This window comes from Phycodurus eques, chromosome 2 (genome assembly GCF_024500275.1).
Source record: "Phycodurus eques isolate BA_2022a chromosome 2, UOR_Pequ_1.1, whole genome shotgun sequence".
NCBI classification, from domain to species: Eukaryota; Metazoa; Chordata; class Actinopteri; order Syngnathiformes; family Syngnathidae; genus Phycodurus; species Phycodurus eques.
In genome coordinates, this window is record NC_084526.1 from 14,847,220 (window position 1) to 14,860,261 (window position 13,042).

General features: G+C 40.7%; 1 protein-coding gene across 1 annotated transcript in view; it reads left to right on the forward strand.

Moving 5' to 3' along the window:
* Positions 1-341: 341 nt before the first annotated feature.
* Positions 342-13,042, forward strand: part of LOC133397492 (protein unc-13 homolog C) — a 183,860-nt gene continuing 171,159 nt past the window's right edge. Inside the window, exon 1 of the mRNA XM_061668459.1 lies at positions 342-802. The gene's annotated coding sequence lies outside the window, so the exon portion shown is untranslated. The remainder of the gene's footprint in view (positions 803-13,042) is intronic.

The following is a 13,042-nucleotide window of genomic DNA, read 5'->3' on the forward strand; positions in this document are numbered from 1 at the left end:
GTGTCACAGCAACAGAACTCCGTCATAAACCGATGAACCCATATAATATGATCAATATATTATTTTCTTGTAGCCCTGACAAAGCAATATGATATATTATCACCTACAAGTACTGTATTGTCTGTTATTTCACCGTTCTGGCCTTTGCACAGGCATAGGCAGACTTGCCACTGTATGTGTGCGCCTTTTGCACACCTCAGTTTGTGCTGAAAGAAGGGGTGGCGAGAGAGCGTAAGAGAGAAAGGGGGAGGATGGTGAGGGAGTGAGTTTCGTGCAAGGGAGGGGACAGACATTCTCCAAGCAGAAAAGCAGAGCCTCAGTCTGGGCAGCAAGGAGGAGAAGCAGCGACAGCAGCAGCAGTAGCATCGCTGTCTGCCTCCCCCAGTTACTACCATCACTACCACTACTACCAGCACCAGTCTGCATCCAGCTTTCAGACTATACACACCCTAGGCGAACAAAAGAGAAGGTTGGAGTCATTTTTTTGTTTTTGTTTTTTGGCAAGGGGTCAGAAACTGAAGCATGGAGGAGGAGAGGCGTGGAGGTGCGGCTGCAAGATGCGTGCTGTCTGACGGGCGCCCAGCGACCATGATGCCGCTGCTGTGAGAGCCTCCCGTGAGCAGGCAGCTGCGCACCCAGCCTCCCTCTTCCCCTCCCTCCCCTCTCCCCTCCTTTCCTGTCCTCTCCTCTCCTCCCATCACCTCGCCAGGATTGCCGATCAGCACTCACTTGAACGCGGCGACTCAGAACCACCACCACCACACCACCACTGGCGTCCTGCACTGGAGCTTGACACAAACAGGTATTTTTTTTTTCAGCACGTGTTTGTGTGTGTGTCTTATCCATGCATGCGAATGAATGGACTTCATCCCTTTTCTTGTTACCACCACCATCCATCCATGACATGCCACTTGACCGGAATGCGGCGGGATCATGTAAATTGCATACATTTTATTTCAAGAAAAAAATAAAATAAACATGCCTTCCCTCCTCTCCTTTGCGGACATGATGACATGCGCTTCTCCTCCTCCTAGGACAAAAAAAGGAAGACGGTCATGTTTTTGGGTTAGATTTAGGAGGGAAATGCTGGGTTTAAAATTCAGGCAATATGATCTGAAGATGCTCCCCCCCTCCATCACATTGGTGTGCTCCTCTCCCTCTCTCTCTATGTCTCCCTCTGTCGCTCCGTTGGGGTGGTACGGAAAGCAATCATGCACATGTGTGTGCATGCATGTGCGAGATGCGACGCACACGCCCACATTAATCCACAGTCCGCCGTAATCCGCGATCATGTGCTCTTGGAGACATGACGTAGCACACATGCATACACAGTATATACGATGTGTTGTTTTCCTCCCCCGATCCTAAAACAGCGAATGACCCCGATTTGGCCGTTGGAAGAAATGGGTTAGCATGCGTAAAAGAGAGTGGCACACACATTGCAAGGCTGGGACAAATTAAGTGTTTGAGAGTGCTCTGCTGATCAGATGCCCCTCAGGGGAAATGGAGGAAATGGGTCCCTGGATGTTAGTGATGATGGCCTTGGGCATGCTCAAGGGAGTAGGTGTGGCTGAGGTGGCTCCCCTCCTTAGTTGGATTTCCTCTGGAGTTTTCTAAACAACAGGTATACTAGGACCACAGTAATTGTTCACACACACTTTTTAATGCAAGCTACTCATTCTTTTGGGACTGGTTGAATTTAAATCATATATATATATATATATATATATATATATATATATATATTGATTTTTTTTTTTGGAATAAGTAAATGGTATGAGTCTTGTATAGTTGTATAGTACTTGTATAATTCCAGATCTGCCTTCACTACATCTTACATTACTGTGTAAAAAAAAAAAAAAAAAAAAAAAAAAAAAAAAAAAAGACTATAGTTTATTAGACAACTTAAGATTTGTGATCCAGGAAAGTCAATGATAGATATTGAAGGACAGATTTTTGCCATTTTCCCCAAAAATTCCCAGGTCTCTTAAAGGCGACAGGGGTGGCTTTACGCAGTCTCGACATGGAGCGGTTTAAAAAAAAAAAAAAAAACAAAATGTATTTAAATCGCCTGCTCTGGAGGAAGTCTCAGAGTCTTCAGAAGTCACCAATAACACCACAAAAAGTCACTAGATTTGCTGCTCGCAGTGTTTTTAAGAAGAAGAAAAAAATGTTCCTTGAGGGGTAAGAAAATTTGCCTAGTTGGCAACACTGAGTAGGCTCGCTTCGTCACATGCCCTATCTCCGCCTCATCACATCAATGGAACAAAAGCCGTGATCTGTATTTGCTTGAGACAGAACCGTCAACCTTGCCCCACTTCACTTCTCGGTGTTCAGACACGATCACGAGCTTTGAGTTACGTCACAGATACAACATGTAACCGAATGGTTACTTTGTCATCGTATATCACACATCTTTTTGTATGTTGCTATGTACGTAAAGTTGACAGTTTTTTTCTGTGCATCCAACAACACTGCAGCTCTGCTTAGCTTTGGGATTTGACTCTCCGTCGCTTCTGGTAAAAGAGATCTTCGGCTTAGTAGGTGCCAAGTCATAGGTGGAGAAACTCTGTGTGGGGTGGTAATATCTACTGTAATTCAGCTGGGCCAAAATCTGAATGGCTTAGTTCAAAACACATTTCCTGACCCCAAGAAAAATTCTTGTTTAATTTCACACTTGATGGGCGGGCAAGCATATATATCTATATATATCCATCCATCCATTTTCTGTACCGCTTTTCCTCATATATATATATATATATATATATATATATATATATATATATATATATAATCTGTTGACTTCATACCGGTTGATCTCCATGATGTTTGAGGCAGAAATTTTCCTGAAAATGTTGACTCCATTCCAAATTGTACGTGGACATTGAACTTCCAGGATTCCATTGTAAATAGGAGTATGAACAAACTGTATAGTTCTAGCACCACTGACGTAGCTCGTCATTCACTGACTAAGAAATATAAGCTTAGAAAAACAAGATTGTAAAGTCTGAATGAAGAAATTAATTATATGGTAAACTCAACAATGTACTGTATACAGGTATTGAAGACGTCTAAGTTTCAGATAGTGTTTTCTTGTATCGAGATAGACATTTGACTACATGCTTAACTTCGGGGTAAATAATTTATTGATTTTAATATTTTTGATATGATGGGAGAATCTCTCTAAATGAACTCTTGTTTCTCATGCCAGTGTCATATTGTGCAGAATAAACAAGCCTATAACAGCTGCTCATGTCTAATTGAGCTCAACATATTAACTTCTCCCTCATATTTTATAATTGGATCTCTGGAGTGCCTGCCCACTTATCCAGTGTGAAATTAGGCAGCCAGGTAAATATTTTTTTTGCCTGCCTATTTATGTGGGAAAAGCTGCAGGTACTGTTAGATCATTTTCTGGGTATTGTGGCTGAGAATAAATGATCTTTGCATTTGCAGCTGGTCCGCAGGATACGGCGGTCAAACTGATAAAATGCAAATGAGGCGCGAATGGTGATACAGTCATCAGTCATCCCTTCCGCCTAATTCCTGCGTCATCACAACCTAACGGGGCAATGCAGACGATACCTCTCGGGTATTATCGAGTCATTTGTGTGGCAATGCTAGCTTGGGTAAGAGGCTGAATGCTTCATTTGTCAATGCCTAACATGCACGTCAGGATGTTGGCTCCGTGGAGCCCTGCGAGGCACCACACTAATTGATAATCAGCACTCATTTAAGACGACCGCTCTTTTACGGTGATTTGTTCAGACAGCAAGTAGGCATGTATAGTGCTTTATGTCCCAGAGCTGAAACATTTGATACTGTATTCTCATGAAGTGGCCAGGGTGTGTTTATTTATTCAACTGTAGATGGGGTGGAGGGTGTATTGGGTAGAACTAATATAGTGTACTCATTAGGGACACGGCTGAAGCCTATCCCAGATGACGAAGCCAAAGTACCTGGCGAAAACCCACCCAAGCACGGGGACAATTTCCTGACTTCACACAAAGGCCGTAGCCAAGATTCAAACCCCACAGCTGCAAAAGTGTGAAACAAACATGCTAACCACTAAAATAGCAGGCTGCAGAGATGTAGTTGTAGTATAATTTTCTTTCATGCTGCTAGGGGTTGTACAGATTATTCAAATTAACTACTACACAAGCCATTTGCTGAAACAATTTCAAAAAATAAAAAATTAAAAGTAGTCCAGCACCTTAAGTGATTTAAATTGTCTTCAATTTCTAAATGCACCGCTTTGTTAAGTGAGGGAGAAACGAGGAAGGGTTTAAAAAAAAAAAAAAAAGAAAAAAAAAAAGCCTGACTCGAGCAATATCTTGAATCCAACTTTTCTGTCAAAGTGGTTCGTTTTACGTGGCGGCAAAAAGGTGGAGGACTCAAGTGCAGGGAAGTAGGGAGGCAAGACAGGAGTGCAGAAAACTCAAAAGGGATTTCATTTTAAATACAAAGGTAAACAAGGATCATAGAGGCAAATGTGAATAATTAAAGTTAAACAAAAATATTTTTTTAAATTTAATTTAAACAAAAGAGCTTCAGACCAACAAACAAACATTGGGAATAACTCACCACAAAAGGAAATAAGACATGCCTAGGGAACCAACTGACAACGACAAACGATGTATGACATTTGACAATGAACCAACAAGGACAAAAAGCAACCAGAGAACTAAATACAAGCAAACTGACGAGACAACGAGGAACACCTGGACAAGACATGAGTGGCTGGAGGGAGCTGATTGGTTGACACAATGTCGAGGGCTGACGAGAACAGGTGGAGACAATAACCAAACGAGTACACAAGAAACAAACGAAATGGGACACAGGAAAACATGAAACAAAACTAAATGACATTTTTGGCTATCACACTATCAAAGTGGAAGGAGAGCAGAGAATGATTCCACAGCACACAAAGACGTCCGTGAGTCTTTACAAACACTGCAAATGCCCACCATGGTGAACCTGCTGCTGTGGTGGGCTCAGACTGGTTTCCCCGTTTGGCTACGTTGTGCAAACGTTACCTGTCAGTCCCAGTGGCGACCACACTGAGCAAGAGGATATTTTTGCTGGTTGGAAATACCATCATGCAAGACGAGCCTCCACCCGGCAGACATCGATGCTCTTGTGTTCTAATGTGTATGATCAGTGCAAATACACCTATTTCCAAAAGTATTCGATCACCTGCCTTGACTCAGATATGAATTTAAGTGACATCCCATTCTAAATCCATAGGGTTTAATATGACATCAGTTCGCCCTCTGCAATTATAACATTGTAAACTCTTCTGGAAAGGCTTTCAAAAAGGTTTAGGAGTGTGCTTATGGGCATTTATCACAATTTTTCCAGAAGCGTATTTGTGAGTTCACACACTGATGTTGGACAAGAAGGCCTGGCTCTCAGTCTCCGCTCTAATTCATCGAAACGTGTTCTACAGGGTCGAGCTCAGGATTGTCCAGGTCAGTCGAGTTCATCCACATCAAACTCTGTCATCCATTTCTTTATGAACCTTGATTTGTGCACTGATGCACAGTAATGTTGGAACAGGAAGGGGCCATCTTCAAACTGTTCCCACAGAGTTTAAAATGTCCCAAATGTTAGCCCCTGAGCTCTAGTGACAGAATCTCTGAATCCTTCAGCATACCAAGAGATTTTGGACAAATAGTTTAGAGATTACCCCTTCCTGTTCCAACATGTCTGTGCACCACTGCACAAAGCAAGGTCTATCAAGACATAGATGAGAGAATTTGCTAATGAACTTGACTGGCATGCAGAGTCCTGCCTTCACGCGATAGAACACCTTTGGGTTGATTTCAAGTGGACAGTGAGCCAGGCTGTCTCATCCAACATCAGTGTGTGACCTCATAAATAGGCTCCTGGAAGAATGGGAAAAATTCCCATAAACTCACTCCTTGACCTAGTTGAAAATTTTACCACCAGAGTTAGGGTAGGGTAGACCAACATCTAATAAAACCATATGGATTTAGAATGGGATAGCATTTAAAATCATCTGTGAGTCAATACTTTTGGCAATATAGTGTATGTACTGTATGTATGTCCATTGTTGGTGAATATAGATTATTGCAAAGCATGCTCCCCTTTTGATTTTTGTTTATCATCATAGTAGTTTATTATAGTATTGTACTGAAAAAATATAAACGACATAACCATTTCATCACATTACTGGTGACTTGGTAAAAAAATGCAAATACATTGTTCAACCCCTACAAGCTACTATGCTAATTCCAATGCGTGACAAAGACATGGTTAGAAGCTAAAGCAGTCAAGTTCAATGAGCTCTAAGAACACAGTCACTTCATCTTCACCACTATGAGTCTTCCTCTTCAACGTGGACCAGTTGATCATCCATCATAGCTACAAAGCGATCATGTTATGCGACATTTGCTTTGTTCAGTGTACGAGAAAAGGCAAGTAGGACAACTTAAGGCTGCTTCATCATGATGACGCGCCTGCTCGCAATGCCCTGAGCATCTGACAGATCCTGGGCAAAAAGAACAACGTAGTGCCAGAGGAACCTCTCTACTCACCTGACCTGGCTACCTATTTCCCCCCCACCCTCTTTCCCACGCTCAAGAAGGGGTCATCAAAGGGACCTGTTTCAAAGATGTGGACAAGATTCAGACGGCGCTCCAGTAGATCCTGGAAGAATCCTTCCAGGAGTGCATGAAGGTGTGGCTGGGAAGGCTGACAAAGTGCGCTAGTCTCTAGGGGGATTACTTTGAAGGGAAAAACTTTTGTCGTTTGGATTTGAAAGACAATGTTTCATAACGCCAGTCCTGGAACATTTCCGACACCCCTTGTATAAACAGTATGTTTTGTTTGACAACTGGACTTGAATTACGTCACACACAAAGTTTCTCTGTTGAAAGCATCCACCCATCGTGACGGAAGTCATTGACGACACAGCAAGCTACTCCTGCCACTTTTACCTTCACTTTGTGAATTTTAACTCACCTCATTTCACTCATTATTTCTCCCAATCTTACTTTTGCTCCCGTATCCTCCCTTTTCTGCTCATTACATTGTGTTATTCAAGTGTGCAGATCATATTCAATTATTACAGGAAACCACTCGAAAGGAACTCGCTCATTTTAGATTGAAAGATTAAACATGAAAAAAAAGACACTTTTCCATTTCCAATTAAGTGGTTCATCTCACAAAAATATAATGATAGTTTCCTGATTATATTATCAAAATGGCTGTGGATAATCAGTCAATTATTCATGACATTTATTCTAACATACTTTAAAGATGATATACAGTATAACGGTAATTTGACTTTTTAATGACTTATACACAAACAGTTTGGTGTCTGGAGTGCCTGCCCACCCATCAATTGTGAAATTAAACAACCAACTAAATCCTGAGTTATCTATGTCTGTAAATGTGTCAGTGAGCAAGTTGTAAATTACTTCAGCCCCACTAGTATTGTTGGATGCACAGATTAGTGTTAGCTGGGTTCATATAAGCGGCACTTGATTGCTCGGTGAAGTTGTCAACACGGTGGCGGTGAGGGTGTCCAGTGTACCCCTGCCAATTTGGTGATTCACAATTTTACTCGGGAATCCTTCTGTACAACCTAACAACTATTCACTGAAAAAAATCACCTATTTGTGCCTTTCTTAACGTTGGAAGATGCCACCCATGTTGGTGGAGGGGTAGCTGGTGTGAGCCACCAGCTGATAGCCAACCAGTTGGACAGCGAACATTAGCGTGATGGAAGATTCCAGTACACGTGTGACAAGAGGACAGTGTTGCCCCACCTATTCACATTGCGCAAGTTGTGAATTCACAAATTCACACCTATCTGTCGTCATTTGTTGGAAAACCACCTGTTAGTTGTTTTGTGCTTTTGCTGAAGTTCCCCATGATGCCACAAGATGGTGCCAAGGAACTATGTAAAAGTGTGGGGAGGAGCTAAATTTAGGCTAGGAGGTGGAAGAAGTTACGAGGGACGTGTACATGTGCGCTTCATTGGCATTTTTTCCTCATCAAATCTTCTGTAAGCCATTTGTTTTTAAGAGCAATGTTGAGCTTGAAACAATATCAAACTGTTTTGTAGATCACAGTTTGTTTTATATTTACTACTAGACCTATTCATTGAGTCAATTACAAACATTTTTAGAGGGGTATCAATTACGGACGGTTTTCTGCTGTTCGCCGCAGGGCTCATTCTTGAGGATTACTGTATCTGTACTGTAAAAAAATAAATAATAATAATAATATGGCAAAGAGGAAATTATTGGTATTTGTATGGGTTGCAAAGTGGCAACATACAGGCCAGCGTCCCTGCACTTCAAGTGCATTGTTTTTGTAAATCATGTTGAGCAATTTATTTTTTAAAGGCAAAGATGTAACTCGAGTTTGAAATGACAAAGTGCTTTGCAATCATAGTTTGATGTAACGTTAGGGTTTGAACTATTGATATAGGTAATTTTAAACATTTCTTTTTTGGGAGCGTCGCTTACAAATTTTCGCTATTCGCGTTGGGGCTTGGTCCCTCCTCCACAAATAGCAATGGTTCATTGTACTGTATTTGTGTTTGGTGATGTGCGCATGTGCCACATACTGTACACACTGAACTGCTGCCTCCACAAGTTCAAATGCTTTTAACTACACACTCTGGGCTCAGCTATCATGATTAATAAATTTGATGAAACCATGTCACATTATTAAAACACCCGCGGACTGTTTTAAATTGTGGGGAAAAAATACATATACAGATATATTACAACACATCTCTTTTATGACAAAAGCTTGCATCATTATTTTAAACAATCATGGTAGTTTTTATTTACTAATTTCAAATTCCGGGTGTATGAAGAGCCCACATTACAGTACCGTGTAATTCATTGCGTCTCTCCCCTTCAATCCATCAGCTGGCGATTTTAATACTGAATTAACAGTATTGACTTACTTTTTAGGCACCTGGGGGATGCGAAATGATGGCACTGAAGCGCTATTATCTTTGGAGTGAGCAAATGCGTTTTGACTCACTTTTTTTTCACAAAACAAGAGCGTGTGAAACAGCCAGCTGGGCGTATTTGTGTCTAAACAGGAAACACTACTGAGGGAGGTGTCAACAACACTCGCATACAAGAGGCTGTTGGGAGGATAATTGGTAATCAACTTATGCCCTTCGGATATGAAAATGTGTTTGCATGCCGTGAGCTGGTCAGGTGATTGGTGTTTTAGAGGAATTTTTTATTGGATTACGGTGAATGAGGTTGCAAGGCACAACAGTAAAGTTGCAGCTGGGCAGTTAAACGGTTTGCCAAAACTGGCAATAAAGCTCTGTAAGGTTGATGTGGAAATAAAGTATAGTGTGATAATTAGTTAATGGAGGTTTGTTACTAGGGGTGATGTTTATAGAAATGCTCCATCCGAGATGCCTAACAATTACTCGTTAGACAAGTCGATAAATTTGTTTTACACTGGAGTGCAAAGCATATCATCATAAATAGTGCTATAGTAGGTTTCCAGTGTTGTTCCTCAAGGATCTGTACTAATATGGCCAACAAGGCCAATTATTGAACCCCAATGTAAATTGCCATTACTCAGACCTGAAAATCCATTATACATGTATCATCAATCATCAGCTCCAAACCTTACGCTCATTATTCAAGGTTCTCGGCACATGGTCTACGAAAAAAAAGTAACAATCATCTGCTTCAATCTTGACAGTGCTGTCAAAGGATCTGTAATTACCAGAACATTAAAAACACAAGGTCATAAAACATGCATTCATTGGATGGACCTATTTGGACTTCAGACTAGACAATACTGATATTCAATGCTGGTGTATCAATACTGTACCTTGCAATAATCAACATTTTGCCTCATCGACACATGGAATACATTCCCTAAATATGTGACAATTTACAATTAAAGCCATTGCCAGCTAAAAATGTTCAACAAGGAAAAATGAAAATAATCCGCTGTTTAAGAACATTCTTCAAATGTGTTTATTAATGAAAAAAAATATCAACATTGTCCTAAATGATATTTATTTTACCACAATTCTCACAACATTTAATCACAGTGGACAATAACCCAGAAATCAAAATTCATTGAGCAAACTACACGCCAAAGTGCTTTTACCAGATACTTCACCACTTTGATCTATAGTTAGGCCCTCTAAGAACATGTAAATAACTAGAAAAAAACTGTCTTTTGAATAAAAATAAATAACAATAAAAACAATTGCAATTCTGCTAATGTTTGTCTGTGGCTGGTAAATTTGTACACTATTTATACATTTTGGCATGTAAACAACAAGACTCTACTTGCACAAAGCATGAAATGTCCGCTTTCACTATAACCATCATAACTCAGCTCAGACTGTCAATATTCTGCACACAACTTGTATGAATGGAGATTTCCTTGTCATATGATATGCTCACCAATTTAACTTGGAAAAATAAAATTGCATTATGAATAGTCTACAATTTTTATACTTGAGCTGCAAAAAGTGCGTGTGTGAGCTTTACTCAGCGTAACCATAAAGTAACTTGCTAGAACTTTACAGTTGCGTAGACATAAGCAATGAGGTCCTGTTCTTGTCAGACCCTGTCAGGTGATGAATTATCATTCGTCTACAGTGCGTCCCACACCTGCATATATATATATATATATATATGCCCGTGTTGACTTCAGCTATGAGTTTTTTTTTTTTTTTATTTTTTATTATGCGGGGCCAATCCAAATTTGGCCACGTACCTCGTTTTGTCTCACCCACATGTAAATGCCTGTACGAGCACGGAGTCTGGAAACTTGGCCTTGAACACGTCCTCTATTCCCTCATGTGATCTGTACGAATGATGGCTAGTCACCATCCTCAGCACCCAGATCACTTCTGCTCTAAGTGTTGGCATAGCACCACAAGCTGTGCGAATGTCAGATGATGACGATGGATTGATTTCCCACCATCACATCCTTGCTAGCGGTGGGTAGAGTGGAGCAGACACAAGCAATCGGAGTCCTTGTGCCTTCTGCTCTGCAAATGCGAATCCACCGCTTTTGATTCCCATTGTCCCGAGTTTGAAATTCGTTTCGGCACATAATGCAGTTGCCTTCGTAAATATTTCCGTGAACCGGCCTTAACCACCACCAGTAGTTTGTGTTTTCAAGCCACTTGTCATTAAATCGGCATTTTCGCCATTTCGTGCAACCAAGCAAGCCAATTTGGCTAGCAAGAATGCAGCAGACTCATTGCGTCACATGATCTAAATGGCGGGGCGGGATGGGATTTGGCGAGCTCGCGTTTATTCTGTTTACCAGGTATTTGTGACTAAAGCACATTTAACTTTTGAAGGCCTTTTATTTGAAAAAATATATATTTAAGACTTTTTAAGGACCCGTGGTCACCCTGTAATTCACCCCAAAGACTGTACCGACATAGGACGTCAAGACTGTTGATTTATATAGCGTAGAGGTGTTTTACATACAAATATTAACTGTAATTGTGGCTGTACTGCTGCGTTACCATTTGTTAATGATTGACTATGGCGTGTTCTGATGTACAATTTCAGGTTACCCTGTCGCCGTGGAAACAGAACTCCATTATAAATTGAGGACCCCCTGTACTTTTTTTCCCCTCCCACCCAAGAGTGCTTATCATGGTTCTGTGCCAACAACCCAAGCCTTAGACCATATAACATGAATTATATCCAACTGAAAGTCAGAGGAGCAGCAGTAAATTAGAAGTTCCCCCCCCTTCTAAATTATGAGCCTTACTTTGCTTTCGTCTTTTTACCAATAAACAGCCCCGAGGAAATACTTTGTAAATGGAGTTAAAGCCCCGCCGTCAAAATCTCGAAGGTGCTTCTGATGTGGCTGGCTGATAAAAAAAAATATGACTATTGGCGTTGAAGTTGGAGAGCTATAAAGACAGTTATATATCTCCAGGCCTCTCTGAATTAATACAACGATAATGAAGTTAAAAAAAAAAAACAGACATTCTGATCCAATAAAAAGAAAAGAACAGAGTATGGGAGACGTCAATCAAGTGCTGTCTGTGCCCACACTGTCTCCAAAGGAGGTCAGTCAGTAGAAGTTGTGTAGGTGGGCTATGACTGCAGGGCTAGTGATGTTTAAAATTGAAAAAGCAGTCCACGGGGGATGATGTTAATGGGTTAACTTGACATGGGCCAACTAGAAAGGTGTCCCGCACAATCCTTAGCAGCATGCTGATTTACCAAATCCGACAGCAGTATTATGTCATTTCTTGGTCTGTGTGGCAATGTCAGGACTTATCATATCTTTATTTTCATGCAAGGTGTAGAGAAGTTGTGTTAAGTTTCTTTATTGCTGGAAACTAGCCTTCGATAAACATCATAGACAACATACCAATAGATTGCTGCTCTATTTTCTAGCCATACATTTTCTTTAGCACTTGTCGTGCTTGACTTTGAGAGGGAGGTGGGGTACACCCTGGACTGGTCACTTGCAAGCTATTTTTTTATTGCTAATTTCATGCTATTGATTAAAATATTTTAGTAATACAGTGTAAATTCTAAACTCCAATGCCCAGATGACGTTTTTTTGGAGAAATAGTAATTTCTGCTACTTGAATTAATCCATTCATTCATTCAATACAGTATACTTGTTACGAGTTTACTGTTAACCTGTAAACTGATGTATTATGATGAATGATTGACATTTAGATTGAGATTCAGACATTTAGCCCATTCATCCAATGAATAGTGACCACTTTCCAAAAAGCCACAAGGACTCAAACAGAAACACAAGCCACAGTGAAATGGTAAAATACATGCTGATTAACAACACTTGGTGTTTGTGTGGTTAAATGTGCAGAAGATGACTGTATGTATACGAATATATGTGATTGCAAAATAGAAACAAAAAGTCATAAATACAGTCAAAACTGTAAACTGAAAGTTTAATACTACAAAGATTGCTTTTTGACAAACTAGTCGGTACGGTGCTCGACTGGTTAGAACGTCTGCCTCACAGTTCTGAGGACCGGGGTTCGATCCCCGGCCCCGCC